We start from the raw sequence: 15,103 nt of genomic DNA on the forward strand, positions 1-15,103 counted from the left end.
GAGGCCAACTGCTCGACATGTATACAGTACCTTGGGCTGACTCATAATGGAGGACCARTTGACTGAAGGTCATTTGTAACAATCTGTCGCTTTACATTGAGATACAGCAGGGGGCTTTGTCCCCGATTTTGACAGTTGCTCTAGGGCAGCTGGCTGACAGTGGCTAGTAGCAGCCTGGAGGATCTCCACACGATGACCCTAGTTGCCCTTTACACTTCCAACTCATGCTTGGGGTACAGAATCCTCCTGCCCCACAACCCTGGCAAATCTATTTCCTATCCCCAAATTCCTCCGCTCTCCTGACCTGAACTCATTAGAGTAGGGTGGGACCACGTCGGCTCAGGAGCGATCTCCCGATTACCACTATCCCCAAGCCATGCATCTCTGCGGTAGGAGGTGGAATAGATGGCATCTCATCTACGCTGGCCTTGATGAAGGGGTAGGCGCATGTATTCACTCTCTGAGCATATGGTCACCTCAATCCACCTCTTATGTAATTGTGGGTAAAATGCTAATGATGTATTCCTGTGTGGACCTATCTTTCTGAGGGAGTTTTTGTCAGTGTTCCACCACTGAGGGGCCTGGTCAGTGGTGCTGGGCCTGGGTCCTGTCCAGTCTGACCTCAATGGTGCTGGGCCTGAGAAGAGAAGCATGGAGCTGCTCCAGAGCCCTGAGGTAATTAAATGCCAGCTAAGGGCCTCTCCCTGAAGCAATTTAAAGATCCCATTCAAGCCACTGAAGAGTGCCAGTTACACTGAGGGGAGAGAAAGAAAGAGAGAAAGAAGAGAGAAGTAGACAGAGAGAAAAGATGGCGTCAAAGATGCCTAAACCAATGGAGGCTTCTGAGGGGAGGACGGCTCATAATAAAGGCTGGAATGGAGCAAATGGAATGGCATCAACCCATGTGTTTTGATGTATTTGATACCATTCCACTAATTCCACTCCAGCCATTACCATGTGCCTGTCCTCCCCAATTAAGGTGCCACCAACCTCCTGTGGCCTAAACATGCTCCTGGTTTCCATTCCAGCAAACACAACCAGCGATGAGATCATTGCTCAGAGTTTCTTTTACCTCAGCTGACCATCTAATCAAAACACAAACCATTCAGTGGAGACAAAGAAACCTTCATGCATTTGTAGAAAAGCATCAAATTTAATTCCACCTCCCTCCCTTTAGAGACTCATCCTGTGTCTGTCTGGCTAGTTCATCTGCACAGAGGCTGTGATATATAAAAAAAATTCTGCAGCACATGGCCCTGTGAAAGATTCAGAAATAACTGCTGATAATGTAGTTGTGGCCAGTAAACAACTGTAAATAAGGAAGACTGCACAAAGAGGCTATTGGTGTTTTTGCTCGTTTCCTGGAGCTGTCGTTTCCTGCTCATTCTGACCCATCTAGAGCACTTATTCAGACTCATARGACAATGTTTATAATGTTGGTGGACTGCACCAGTAAGGAAGGAAACTGTKCAAGCAAGTTATAGATACAGTGTGTGTAACGGCTGTCGTAGTCGTTCTCCTCCTCAGACGAGGAGGAGCATGGATCGGACCAAGATGCGGATTGGTAAGTATTCATATTTTAATGGGAAAACAACAAACACTACAAAATACAACAACCAACAAACGTGACTAACCTGAAACAGTCCTGTGTGGCCAAAACACTGACACAGGAACAAACACCCACAAAACACAGGTGAAACCCAGGCTGCCTAAGTATGATTCTCAATCAGGGACAACGATTGACAGCTGTCTCTGATTGAGAATCATACCAGGCCGAAKACAAAATCCCAACATAGAAAATCAAACCTAGACCAACCCACCCAACTCACGCCCTGACCAACTAAAACAAATACAAAACAAAGGAAAACAGGTCAGGAACGTGACAGAGTGTTTCTTTTGTCACAAAGGCACATAGAGTCATTCCTGACTGAACAGAGTTACCACTTCCACATTACTCAAATATACCATGCATGGTTGGGATACTCTTCAGGGATACAATTAATGCAAATGTAGCCATATGTTATTCGCACTGAGTGTACAAAACATTAGGAACATTTTCCTAATATGAGTTGTTCCCCCTTTTGCCCTCAGAACAGCCTCAATTCTTCAGGGCATGGACTCGACTCTAAGGTGTCGAAACCTTTCCACAGGGATGCTGGCCTATTGGAAAGTTGGATCCAATGCTTCACATAGTTGTGTCAAGTTGGCTGGATGTCCTTTGGGTGGTGAACCATTCTTCATACTATAGACATGGGAAGCTGTTGAGTGTGAAAAACCCAACAATTTTGCAGTTCTTGACACACACAAACCTGTGCGCCTGGCACCTACTACCATACCCCGTTCAAAGGCACTTCAATCTTTTGTCTTGCCCATTCACCCTCTGAATGGCACACATACACAATCCATGTCTCAATTGTCTCAAGGCTTAAAGATCCTTCTTTAACTTGTCTCCTCCCCTTCATRTACACTGATTGAAGTGGAGTTAACAAGTGACACGAATAAGGGTTAACAGCTTTCACCTGGATTCACCTAGTCAGTCTATACTGCGGAAAGAGCAGGTGTACCTAATGTTTTGTACACTCAGTATATAAGGTTTATCTTCTGTCAACCATCTGTCCGTGTCTAATTTGTTGCTGTTAATGTGTTCTTTAATGTGAGTCATGTGTATTTGTTCTACTGTATGTACAAACAGAACGGCCCTCTCCTCTCTCGCCTCTTATACATATAATGTGTGTGATCTTTGCTCTGCTGACAGGGCTGGAGTGGCGCCCACACACAGCTCGCTGATGATGAGGCCTGATAATTACCTCCATACTCTCTGACGCAGGACCAGGATGGGGGAAAGAGGACAAGTAGGAAAAGAGACAGACAGCTAACATCAACTACAGCTGGAGCACAGACATTCAAAAAAAGACTWTATACTCCTTTGAATGTGATTTAGGCTACTGTATAATTAAGAATTGGGTGAAGCGATGTACATGATTAAACATGATGTATGTAAACATGCTATGTTATTATATTTGTATGTTGATGGAGAAAAAAACAGTCGGAAAGGGAACGGGGGATACCTAGTCAGTTGCACAACGGAATGGATTCAACCTGAAATGTGTTTTGCGCATTTAACCCAAACCCTCTGAATCAGAGGTGCGGAGGGCGGCCTTAAACAACGTCCACATTATCGGTAGTAATCATGTACTCAACAGCTTCTTGATTGTTCCAGAAAAGGAATGTATCTGTTAATCATTCTCACCAAAACTCAGAGACAGGTCAACGCAGTTAACAGAAACTCTATCCTTGTTAAACACTGCCCTCCTATGGATGGAGAGTGGCACTGTGACACTATTCAGAGAACGCCGTGATGGTGATTTTCTGGTTTCACTGGATTTACAGGTCACCAGGGGTCTCTCTTTGGGCACAGATAGAATGGAAGCTATGAATATGTAATTTTCCAACTTTTGCTGACCCTTTATCATTGATCTAATGTATATGATTATGTCATGCCAATGAGCWTCACTTGCTCTGTGTTACAGTAAATGTTGATAGTCAATAGTCAACACAAAACATCAATAGTCACCACAGAGTTCACTGCAGCCTGTAAAATGGATCCATAGCAATAATGGAAGGTTGGTTTAGGCTGTTCTCTGACCCTCAGTCCCAGAGTAGAACAACGACACTGGGCTGCGGCTTCACTGCATGTTGACACAAACTGTGGAAATAAAATAATACAAACGATCATACTGAGGGTAAGAGAGACACACAGGCTACTAAACTGGATTCCCATAGGTTGATGACTAACCTATATTCACAACAGCGCCAATCACCAGTCATTCACTATTCATCCACTGTAGATGTATGCACAATAATTAACTCTGACATTACACACTATTAGTTAGGTTAGCGGAGTTCATCTTGTGCAACCCTGATATATAAGCAAACAGGGTACTGAAATCATTTTSATAATATATAAAAATATGTTAGTTACGTATATTAACATTCTTAGTCAGTTGTTTTGCTTCTTTAACAAAGCATTGACACATACATCAGTTGGTATCCTGTGCAGAGGCAGATGTTATGGTGTGCAATGATTGGTTCATATAATAAACTAGCATACAACCCTGTTACTGAGAAAAATACTGTACATCCATTAAATCAACTGTGAGCCTGGAGAAGAGCATATCCACTGTAAATGAATAAAGAGATGTTAAAAGGGTTCCTTGTCTGCCTGAGTCTCTGTCTGAGTAGACTCAGAGTGCTTTAAAGACATTTTTTTTAAAGGCCTCCTAAACTATAAATGTTACCCGGGGATAGAATTGTATCAATGTTATAATCAGTGGTTAAATTGAGCTGGAGCTACACGGAGCCAGGCTCTTGCACCTTGGGTTAATGATAGAGACAGGCAAACCCACCTCTTACAGGTCCAATGATGAAAGTAGGATAAAAAGTGGGATAAAAGTACTATTGTCGTGGAAAATTGTAAGATTATGTTATAATGCTTGTATTGCATTATAATGGTTGTTTTATTCGACAGAATAGAATATTCTGTCAACTATTGTGCGTGTGTGTTCCACTGAGGACGGGCCTCTATGAGATAGCACTGACAGAGAAGATTTACGATGTCTTTGGGTGATAAAACCTAAAGAGCATTCCAGAGAACATGAGCTAATGGTTCTGTTCTATGCCGTACCAGGGAGAGACTGTTCTAGTTTGGAGTAGGAGGGCCAGACACTGGTCTTTACAATGAAAACTGTTGACACAGCAGTAACTGTCTGCTATGTTTTATAGATATCTTTCATACAAATCTTAACCTTTGTGAACTGTTCCTAAGATCTGTGGTTCGTCAGTGTAAGTTGAGAGGGGTGTATCTTGACTATAAAAGATCTTTGTAATTTTCTGTAGTCACTTTTCAATGGTTCATTAGAGATAGCGCATCATTGAAAGTCAAAAAAGGCTATTGCAAAGCTCTTGTTAAAAAATATGTAGTTTAAGTATAACTCTGACGTGTGTGAAGTTTGTAACTCTCCTCATTTGGTAAAGCAGAAATATGCCATCACACTATAAACCAGGGTCAGAGTTTCATCTCTAAGTGTACTGTATTACTAATCTAGTAGTCTCGGAAACATTGGTAACATTGTGGGAGGCAAACCGTCTGTCTAGAGAYACTACCGAGTTAGGATTTGTAACGACTCCCACCGAAGGTGGCTCCCCTTCCTGTTCGGGTGGTGCTCGGCGGTCGTCGTCACCGGCCTACTAGCTGCTACTGACTTTTCTTCCCCCTCCCTTTTTGTTGAGTAGGTACACCTGTTTGTGGTTAGGGTGATTTGTGGGGCTTTATTACCCAGCAGCCCGGCCTGCTGGGTGTGCGGGATTGTTGTGTGTACACTCTGTACATTCTTGTTGTGTCAGGGTACGTTGGTGATTTTCGTGTTTCTCACTTTGTTTGTGGTGAAGCATTTGTTTTTTGAGTAGCGTCGTGTTTGCACCCGTGTGGGGAATTAAATTTGTAACGCTACTCTGAACTCTCTGTCTCCTGCGTTTGACTCCTGTTCATCCACTACACCTCGGGCATTACAGAATCCCGCACCAGTAAAGCAAGAATGGAGTCAGCAGGAGCAGCGGCAAACCCACTCCCATCTATGGAGGAGCGGGTGCTACATCACACTACCGTACTCCATCGCATCGGTTCCGCCATGGATCAAATGATGGAGAGAATGGACCGATGGGAGAGGAGTGGTCTCCTCTCTCCACRTGCAGTCTCTCCAGCTCAGGATTCCTCCTCTCCTCTCTCACCATCCTCCGGCTCCAGCGCTCTCCGTCTTGCGCTCCCGAGGGATTATGATGGAGCGGCATCGGGATGTCAGGGGTTCTTGTTACAATTAGAATTGTACCTGGCAACCGTGAGACACACTCCCTCGGGAGCGGAGAGGGTGAGTGTCCTCATCTCCTGCCTAACGGGTCGTGCTCTGGAGTGGGCTAACGCTGTCTGGAATGGCCCAGATTCAGCGAAGGAGCACTACCCCGAATTTTCCCGACGTTTTCGTGCCGTGTTCGACCATCCACCTGAGGGCCGAGCGGCGGGAGAGCGACTGGTTCATCTCAGGCAGGAGAAGAGGAGCGCCCAGGATTACGCGTTGGAGTTTCGGACCTTGGCCGCGGGGTCTGGGTGGAACGACAGGGCCCTTATAGATCACTACAGATGTAGTCTCCGGGAGGATGTCCGCAGGGAGCTAGCGTGCCGGGATGAAGCTCTCTCCCTGGATGAGCTTATTGATATGTCCATCCGGCTGGACAATCTGCTGGCTTCCCGCGGCCGTTCGGAGAGGGTCCTGTGCGTTCCACCACCCAGCACCCCTGCACCCATTCCCATGGAGTTGGGAGGGGCCGTGCCGAGGGGTGCCGGAGGAGGAGGCTCCCCCTGCACCAGCTGTGGTCGGAGAGGACACACGGCCGATCGGTGCTGGGGGGGGTCCATCTGGGGGTCGAGATGGCAGGCGGAACATTTCTCGGTCACTCGGACATCGGACTCACCCAGAACCCCCTGTTAGTCATAATTTTTTTTCGTAAGTTTTTTCCCTCTTCCCAGCATAAGGCACTAGTCGATTCAGGTGCGGCTGGGAACTTTATGGATCGCGGACTCGCCATCAAGCTAGGTGTTCCGCTTGTGCCGATAGATTCTCCTTTTCCCGTGCACTCCCTAGATAGCCGGCCATTAGGGTCAGGTTTGGTCCGGGAGGCCACGGTTCCACTGGACATGGTGACGCAGGGGGATCATAAGGAACGTATAKGTTTTTACATTATAGATTCGCCTGCGTTTCCAGTGGTACTGGGGATTCCCTGGCTGGCTAGTCACAATCCTACTATTTCGTGGAAACAGGGGGTTCTCCACGGGTGGTCAGAGGAGTGTTCMGGAAGGTGTCTGGGAGTTTCCATCGGTGCCACGTCGGTGGAGAGTCCAGACCASGTGTCCACGGTTCGCATTCCCCCGAGTATGCCGATATGGCAATCGCTTTTAGTAAAAAGAAAGCGACTAAATTACCACCTTATCGACCGGGTAGGGATTGTGCGATAGATCTCCAGGTAAACGCTGCGCTTCCCAAGAGTCACGTGTACCCTTTGTCCCAAGAGGAAACGGTGGCTATGGAGACATATGTCACTGAGTCTCTGGGACAGGGGTACATTCGGTCCTCCATCTCACCCGTCTCCTCGAGTTTCTTTTTTGTGAAGAAAAAGGAGGGAGGTTTGCGTCCGTGTATTGATTATAGAGGTCTAAATTCCGTCACAGTGGGTTTTAGTTACCCACTACCTCTCATTGCTACAGCAATGGAATCATTTCACGGAGCGCAGTTCTTCACAAAACTGGATCTCAGGAGCGCGTACAGTCTGGTACGTATTCGGAAGGGAGACGAGTGGAAAACCGCATTTAGTACCACATCGGGCCATTATGAGTACTGCGTCATGCCATATGGGTTAAAGAATGCTCCCGCCGTTTTCCAATCTTTTGTAGACGATATTCTCAGGGACCTGCACGGGCAGGGAGTGGTTGTTAATATCGATGACATTCTGATCTACTCAGCCACTCARGCCGCGCATGTGTCTCTAGTTCGCAAAGTGCTTGGTAGACTGCTGGAGCATGACCTATATGTCAAGGCTGAGAAGTGTGTGTTCTCCAAACGAGCCGTCTCCTTTCTGGGTTATCGCATTTCCACCTCGGGGGTGGTGATGGAGGGTGAACGCATTAAAGCCGTGCGTAATTGGCCGACTCCGACCACGGTAAAAGAAGTGCAGCGGTTTTTGGGTTTTGCCAACTACTACCGGAGGTTTATCCGGGGTTTTGGCCAGGTAGCAGCTCCCATTACCTCACTGCTGAAGGGGGGTCCGGTGCGTTTGCAGTGGTCAGCAGAAGCGGACGGAGCTTTTAACAGGTTGAAGGCGCTGTTCACGGATGCGCCCGGACCCCTCTCTAGCATTCATAGTGGAAGTGGACGTGTCTGAGGCTGGGGGGATTAGGGTTACAGGATTAGGGTTTCATGCTGTAAGTGCCATGTAATCCGAATCTAGGGTTAGGGTTCCAATGTATTTAAAAAAATATTATTCATTATTAACCCATTGTTGTTTTTTTACAGCTTTTCTGCGACATATACATACATTTTACATAGACATTTTACATACATATTTTGCATACACATTTTACATACATGGTACTTTTATAAAAAGCAATTACAAAAAAATTATTAATTACCAAACATAAACTCTTTAATCCCACCCCTCAGCCACTCTCAGCCCATCCCACATASCACCATAACCCACCCTCACTAGGTTACCATGTGCCATATATTTTTCAATTGTGCTGTGATGTTTTACATACATTTTGAACCTTTCTAATCATATATATATCCACAGATAGTGAACTAAAGATGAAAACCTTTCCTACGAGTATTATTATATAATGCTTGATTACCAACAACAACGAGACAGCCTACAGGGAGGAGATGAGGGCACTCGGAGTGTGGTGTCAGGAAAACAACTCTCACTCAACGTCAACAAAACAAAGGAGATGATTGTGGACTTCAGGAAACAGCAGAGGGAGCACCCCCTATCCACATCGAAGGGACAGCAGTGGAGAAGGTAGAACGTTTTAAGTTCCTCGGCGTACACATCACAGACAAACTGAAATGATCCACTCACACAGACAGTGTGGTGAAGAAGGCACAACAGAACCTCTGCAACCTCAGGAGGCTGAAGAAATGTGGCTTGTCACCCAAAACCCTGATAAACTTTTCGAGATGCACAATCGAGAGCATCCTGTCAGGCTGTATCGCCACCTGGTACGGCAACTGCACCGCCCTCAACCGCAAGGCTCTCCAGAGGGTGGTGCGATCTGCACAACGCATCACCGGGGGCAAACTACCTGCCCTCCAAGACACCTACACCACTCGATGTCACAGGAAGGCCAAAAAGATCATCAAGGACATCAACCACCCGAGCCACTGCCTGTTCAGGTCAGTACAGGTGCATATTCTCATTCACCCCATTAGATTTGATGTTTTATTAGGTTGTTGTTGGGGAATTGCTAGATTACTTGTTAGATATTACTGCCCTGTCGGAACTAGAAGCACAAGCATTTCACTTCACTGGCATTAACATCTGCTAACCATGTGTATGTGACWAATACAATTTGATTTGATTTGATATTATTTATTGACTGACTATGGCTGTCACGTTCCTGACCTGTTTTCTGTTAGTTTTGTATGTGTTAGTTGGTCAGGACGTGAGTTTGGGTGGGCAGTCTATGTTTTCTGTTTCTATGTTGGTTTAAAGGGTGACCTGATATGGCTCTCAATTAGAGGCAGGTGGTTTTCATTTCCTCTGATTGAGAGCCATATTAAGGTAGGTGTTTTCACACTGTTTGTTTGTGGGTGGTTGTCTCCTGTGTCAGTGTCTGTATGTTACGCCACACGGGACTGTTTTCGGTTTTGTTTGTTCGTTCGTTTTATGTAGTCAGTTTTCCTGTTATTGCGTTCTTCGTGTTTCATGTAAGTTCATCGTCCAGGTCTGTCTACATCGTTTATTTGTTTTGTTAATTATTCAAGTATAGTTCGTTTTTTCGTCTTGTTTAAATAAATTATGTCATCACACAACGCTGCATTTTGGTTCAATCCCTGCTCCTCCTCTTCGGATGAGGAGGAGGAAAGCCGTTACAATGGCTTTCCAAGTCGCCCGACATTTCTATTTATAAGGTTAATTTTAAGAGAATGTTATGATTTTTTAACCATTCCTGAACCTGTGAGAATGTCAGAATGGTGCCGGAGGAGATCGCTGCTGTTTTATGGACTCCTAACCAATTGTGCTGTTGTGTGTGTTTTTTTGCTTAATTTGTACATTTTGTACATAATTTTGTACATAATGTTTCTGCCACCGTCTCTTATGACCAAAAAGAGCTTCTAGATATCAGGACAGCGATTACTCACCTCGTACTGGACAAAGATTTTTTATTTAACGAGTCGGACGCAAAGGATTTACTTCAGACACCCGACAAGGCCCACATCCTTGTGATTCGCATGACAAAGAGACAGAGATATCGGGGACGTAGGTTGGGGTGCCTTGTAAGGAGCCGACGGCGAGTGAGTAATCTGCCTCTACCATCAGTCCTATTAGCTAACATACAATCATTGGATAACAAAATAGACAAGCTATGATCACGAATATCCTACCAACGGGACATTAAAAACTGTAGTATCTTATGTTTCACCTCGTCGTGCCTGAACGACGACATGAATAACATACAGATGGCGGAGTTTACGCTGCATCTGCAAAATAGAACAGCTGCTTCCGGTAAGTCAAATCAAATCAGGGGGTGGTGGTTTGTGTATATTTGTAAACAACAGCTGGTGCACAAAATCTAATATTAAGGAAGTCTCAAGGTTTTGCTCGCCTGAGGTAGAGTATCTTATGATGAGCTGTAGACCACACTATTTACCAAGAGAGTTTTCATCTATATTTTTCATAGCTGTCTATTTACCACCACAAACCAATGCTAGCACTAAAACTGGCACAATGAGCTGTATAAGGCCATAAACAAACAAGAAAATTCTCATCCAGAGGCGGCACTCCTTGTGGCCGGGGACTTTAATGCAGGGAAACTTAAATCCGTTTTACCTCATTTCTACCAGCATGTTAAATGTACAACCAGAGGAAAAAAACTCTAGACCACCTTTACTCCACACACAGAGACACATAAAAAGCTCTCCCACGCCCTACATTTGGCAAATCTGACCATAATTCTATCCTCCTGATTCCTGCTTACAAGCAGACTGGAATATGTTCCGGGATTCTTCCCGATGGCCTTGAGGAGTACACCACATCAGTCACTGGCTTCATCAATAAGTGCATCGATGACGTCGTCCCCACAGTGACTGTACGTACATACCCCAACCAGAAGCCATGGATTACAGGCAACATCGGCACTGAGCTAAAGGGTACAGCTGCCACTTTCAAGGAGCGGGACTCTAACCCGGACGCTTATAAGAAATACCGCCATGCCCTCCGACGAACCATCAAACGGACGACTGTGTGATCACGCTCTCCGTAGCCGAAGTGAGTAAGACCTTTAAACAGGTCAACATTCACAAGACGGATTACCAGGACGTGTACTCCGAGCATGCACTGAAGAACTGGCAAGTGTCTTCACTGACATTTTCAACCTGTCCCTGACTGAGTCTGTAATACCAACATGTTTCAAGCAGACCCCCATAGTCCCTGTACCCAAGAACACTAAGGTAATCTGCCCAAATGACTACCGACCCGTAGCACTCACGTCTATAGCCATGAAGTGCTTTGAAAGGCTGGTCATGGCTCACATCAACACCATTATCCCAGAAACCCTTGACCCACTCCAATTTGATGATGCAATCTCTATTGCAATCCACACTGCCCTTTCCCACCTGGACAAAAGGAACACCTATGTGAGAATGCTGTTCATTGACTACAGCTCAGCATTCAACACCATAGTGCCCTCAAAGCTCATCACTAAGATAAGGACCCTGGGACTAAACACCTCCCTCTTACAACTGGATCCTGGACTTTCTGAATACCCCAGGTGGTATTTTTATTTTTTTATTTAACCTTTATTTAAACAAGGTAAACCCCATTGAGGTTAAAAACCTATTTTGCGAGGGTGACCTGGCAAGAAGGCAAAACATGGAAATAGCAGCTTGTCCATAAAGCATTACAGAAAAATACAGAATACACACAAAAGACAAAGTGTCACAAGTTAAAGTTACAATTGAAGAATAGAACCAACTGCAGTTTTCACAAACGGTGTTGTTGATCAGAGTCTTAAAAACAGGCAAAGACACTAACTCCCCTAATTTTAAAATCTTCTGAAGCATGTTCCAGGATCAATGGGCATTATGTGAAAAATATGTTTTCCCATCTCAGTTCTAGCCTTGGGAACAGACAAGGACAGCAGCGACTGTGAACGAAGACTGTATTGAGTGACTGATCTGGTCAGTAAAGAACAGTGATACAAAGGGATTTGTCCCATCAATGCTTTGTACATAAAAGTGTACCAGTGCTTTAGCCTCCTGGTGGAGAGAGAGGTCCATTACACTATAGCATACAAATCACAGTGATGGGTGAGTGATCTAGCATTGGTAATGAATCTTAAAGCACCATGATACACTGTGTCCAGAGTTTTCAAGGTACTTGCTGAGGCCTGCATATGGACAATATCACGATAATCCAGCACTGATTAAAAGAAATGCTTTGAACAAGATCTTTTCTGACTAACATTGAAAAGCAAGATTATATTCCTGTAATAGAAACCCAATTTCAACTTCAGTTTCTTGGTCAACGTATCAATGTGCTGTTTAAAATTCGACTTCATCTAACCAAATCCCAAGATACTTATAGGAGGTGAACCTATCAATTTGCTGGCCTTTTATAGTTAAAATCTGAAAGTGACTCCATCTGTTAACTTTCAGGGAAGAGAAAACCATACACTTTGTTTTCCTTTCATTAAGCACAAGTTTCAATTGGAAAAGCTGCCTTTGAATAACATCAAAGGCCAACTGTAAGTCCTGAAAAGCCTTCTCAATATTAGACACGCTAGAATAAATACTTGTGTCATCAGCATACAGATGGAGATTTGCAGAGTCAACAGGCTTCCCTATATCATTCATATACAGTGTTAAAAGGATCGGACCTAAAATTGAGCCCTGGGGAACTACTGTTGTAAGCCTTCGAAACTCAGATTTCATACCCTCCTGAGCTGCACACTGTGTTCTGTCAGAACGGTCATTTTGGAACCAATCCAATCCAATGCATCAACACTTAAACAAACCTTTTTTAGTCTATACAACAGCAGGGCATGGTCAACAGTGTCGAAGGCCTTTGATAAGTCAATAAAAATGTGAAACAGTAATTTTTCTTGTCCTGAGCATCTAGAATATCACCGACAACCTTACTTACAGCAGTAATTGTACTATGCTTGGCTCTAAAACCCGACTGGAATTGAGATAAAACTGAGTTATTATAAAGAAAGTCTTTGACATGTGAGTTCACCAGCTTTTCCAAAACTTTTGCCAGTGCAGACCGTTTAGATATGGGATGATAATTATCCAACAGGGACGGATCTCCACCTTTATGTAAAGACGTAACATAGGGTGCTTTCCAGACTTTTGGAATGGTATTACTCGCCAATGAAAGATGTTATATATGAGTGAGAGGGGCAGCAATGATCTCTGCACCAATGTTTTGAAAATGTGGGTTTAATTCATCCAGGCCAGCTGCTTTCTTAATATCAATAGAGTTGAATTTCTTTACAACTTCTGAGAGTTCAATTTCTGTAAAATTAAATAAATGAACCGTAGGCCGCCATGTGGAAGTTTCATTCACAGCCTCATTTGAGATGTTAGGAGGGAGTTCATTATCAAATAAATGCTCAGCTTTAGCAAAATGCTCATTAAACATGTCAAGCAGTTTATTCTTGTCAGTCACATCCATTGAATTTGAGGTCAATTTCTACGGAAGACCAGAGGAGTTTGTGTTAGCATTCATGGAGTTAATGGTTTTCCATAATCTCGTTGGGTTATTGAGGTTTGCGTTTGTAGATACATAATAGAAGCTAGATTTGTATTTCCGTATTAACAAGGTGCACTTATTTCTCAGTGCCCTGAATACTGTAACTGGCATTCAGTCTGGGAATTACCCTTTCTAGCTTTGGCCCATTGTGTATTTCGTTTATGGATCCAATCAGATAATTCCCCTGTAAACCAGGGCTTGTCTCTAACTCTTACCAGTTACTTTTTGAGAGGGGCGTGTTTATCACAGATAGTAGAAAACATTGAATGAAAATAGGAGAATGCCTCTTCGATATCTGGAATAAGTGTGATCCTATCCCATTTGCATGCATAAAGTTCATGCAGGAATGCCTGCTCACAGAACTGCCTAAAACTTTGTTTGACAATGAACCGAGATGGCACTTTGGGGATTTTGGTGTCTCTAATGCAAGCAACTGCACAATGATCACTTAAATCATTAGCGAAAATCCCAATGGCCGAGTATTTATGCAGATTCTTTGTTAGATTAACATCAATAAGTGTTGACTTAGAGATATTTTMGGGATTGAGTCTTGTAACCGCATTTATAATTTGAGTAAAATGTAATATATTGCGCAGTCCTCTTATGGCCTCAGAGTTTGGAGATAACCAATCCCAGTTTAAATCGCCCATCAGGACCATTTCATTTCCCCCCCAACCACACATCAGTTCAGCCAGAGAATCCAGGGATTCTACTTTTGCAGATAGGGGTGGAAGGTAGCCTACTGGTAAGAGCGTTGGATTAGTAACCGTAAGGTTGCAAAATCGAATCCCTGAGCTGACAAGGTAAAAATCTGTCGTTCTGCTCCTGAACAAGGCAGTTACCCCACTGTTCCTAGGCCGTCATTGAAAATAAGAATTTGTTCTTAACAGACTTGCCTAGTTAAATAAAGGTAAAATATTTTGAGATAAGATCCTTGTTCTCCCTATATTTCAAGCATCTAGTGACAGGACCAGCTACTCTGCTTGGAGACAGATGATGAGATTTATGTTAGTGCGTGGAGAGTCCTCCAGACAAGATGTCCCTACTCTGATTAATATTTTATCAGAGGTCATCACACATTTTTACAGGGACGGAGACCAGACAGTTCCCTGGGGCAAATCTCTTCAATTCTGCAACACCCCTAAATGGAGAGGGCAGCTCTGAAACACTAGCTCTGAATGGCCTTTTCACCAGGAAGTGCCAGCCAGACCCACACAGACATCCAAGAGCAGTTCTAAGCGGAAACACTGGCCATTCGTTTCCTGTGATTGTATTGTCATCACAGCCCTTCAACCCTACCCTCTATCAACATCATACTGTAAAGGAACTCAAATGGCTAGATTATCAAATACAATACGCGTATGTAAAATTAACCCGAAATGCCTGTTTTTGCTGGAGCATCGATAACATGATTATATTATGGATAAAGTAATCCTTCTGACCCCCCCCCCCCTTAAAAGATTTAGATGCACTATTGTAAAGTGGCTGTTCCACTGGATGTCATAAGGTGAATGCACCAATTTGT

The 15,103-nt window shown here is 44.1% G+C and overlaps 1 long non-coding RNA gene across 1 annotated transcript; it reads left to right on the forward strand.

Annotated features, from left to right (window-relative positions):
- Positions 1-249: 249 nt before the first annotated feature.
- Positions 250-3,015, forward strand: LOC111952451 (uncharacterized). Its single transcript, XR_002875737.2, has 3 exons — positions 250-439; positions 549-675; positions 2,756-3,015. It is a non-coding gene; the product is annotated as an uncharacterized lncRNA (long non-coding RNA).
- The last annotated feature ends 12,088 nt before the right edge of the window (positions 3,016-15,103 follow it).

The sequence above is a fragment of the Salvelinus sp. IW2-2015 genome, linkage group LG26, assembly GCF_002910315.2.
Source record: "Salvelinus sp. IW2-2015 linkage group LG26, ASM291031v2, whole genome shotgun sequence".
In the NCBI taxonomy this organism is placed as follows: domain Eukaryota; kingdom Metazoa; phylum Chordata; class Actinopteri; order Salmoniformes; family Salmonidae; genus Salvelinus; species Salvelinus sp. IW2-2015.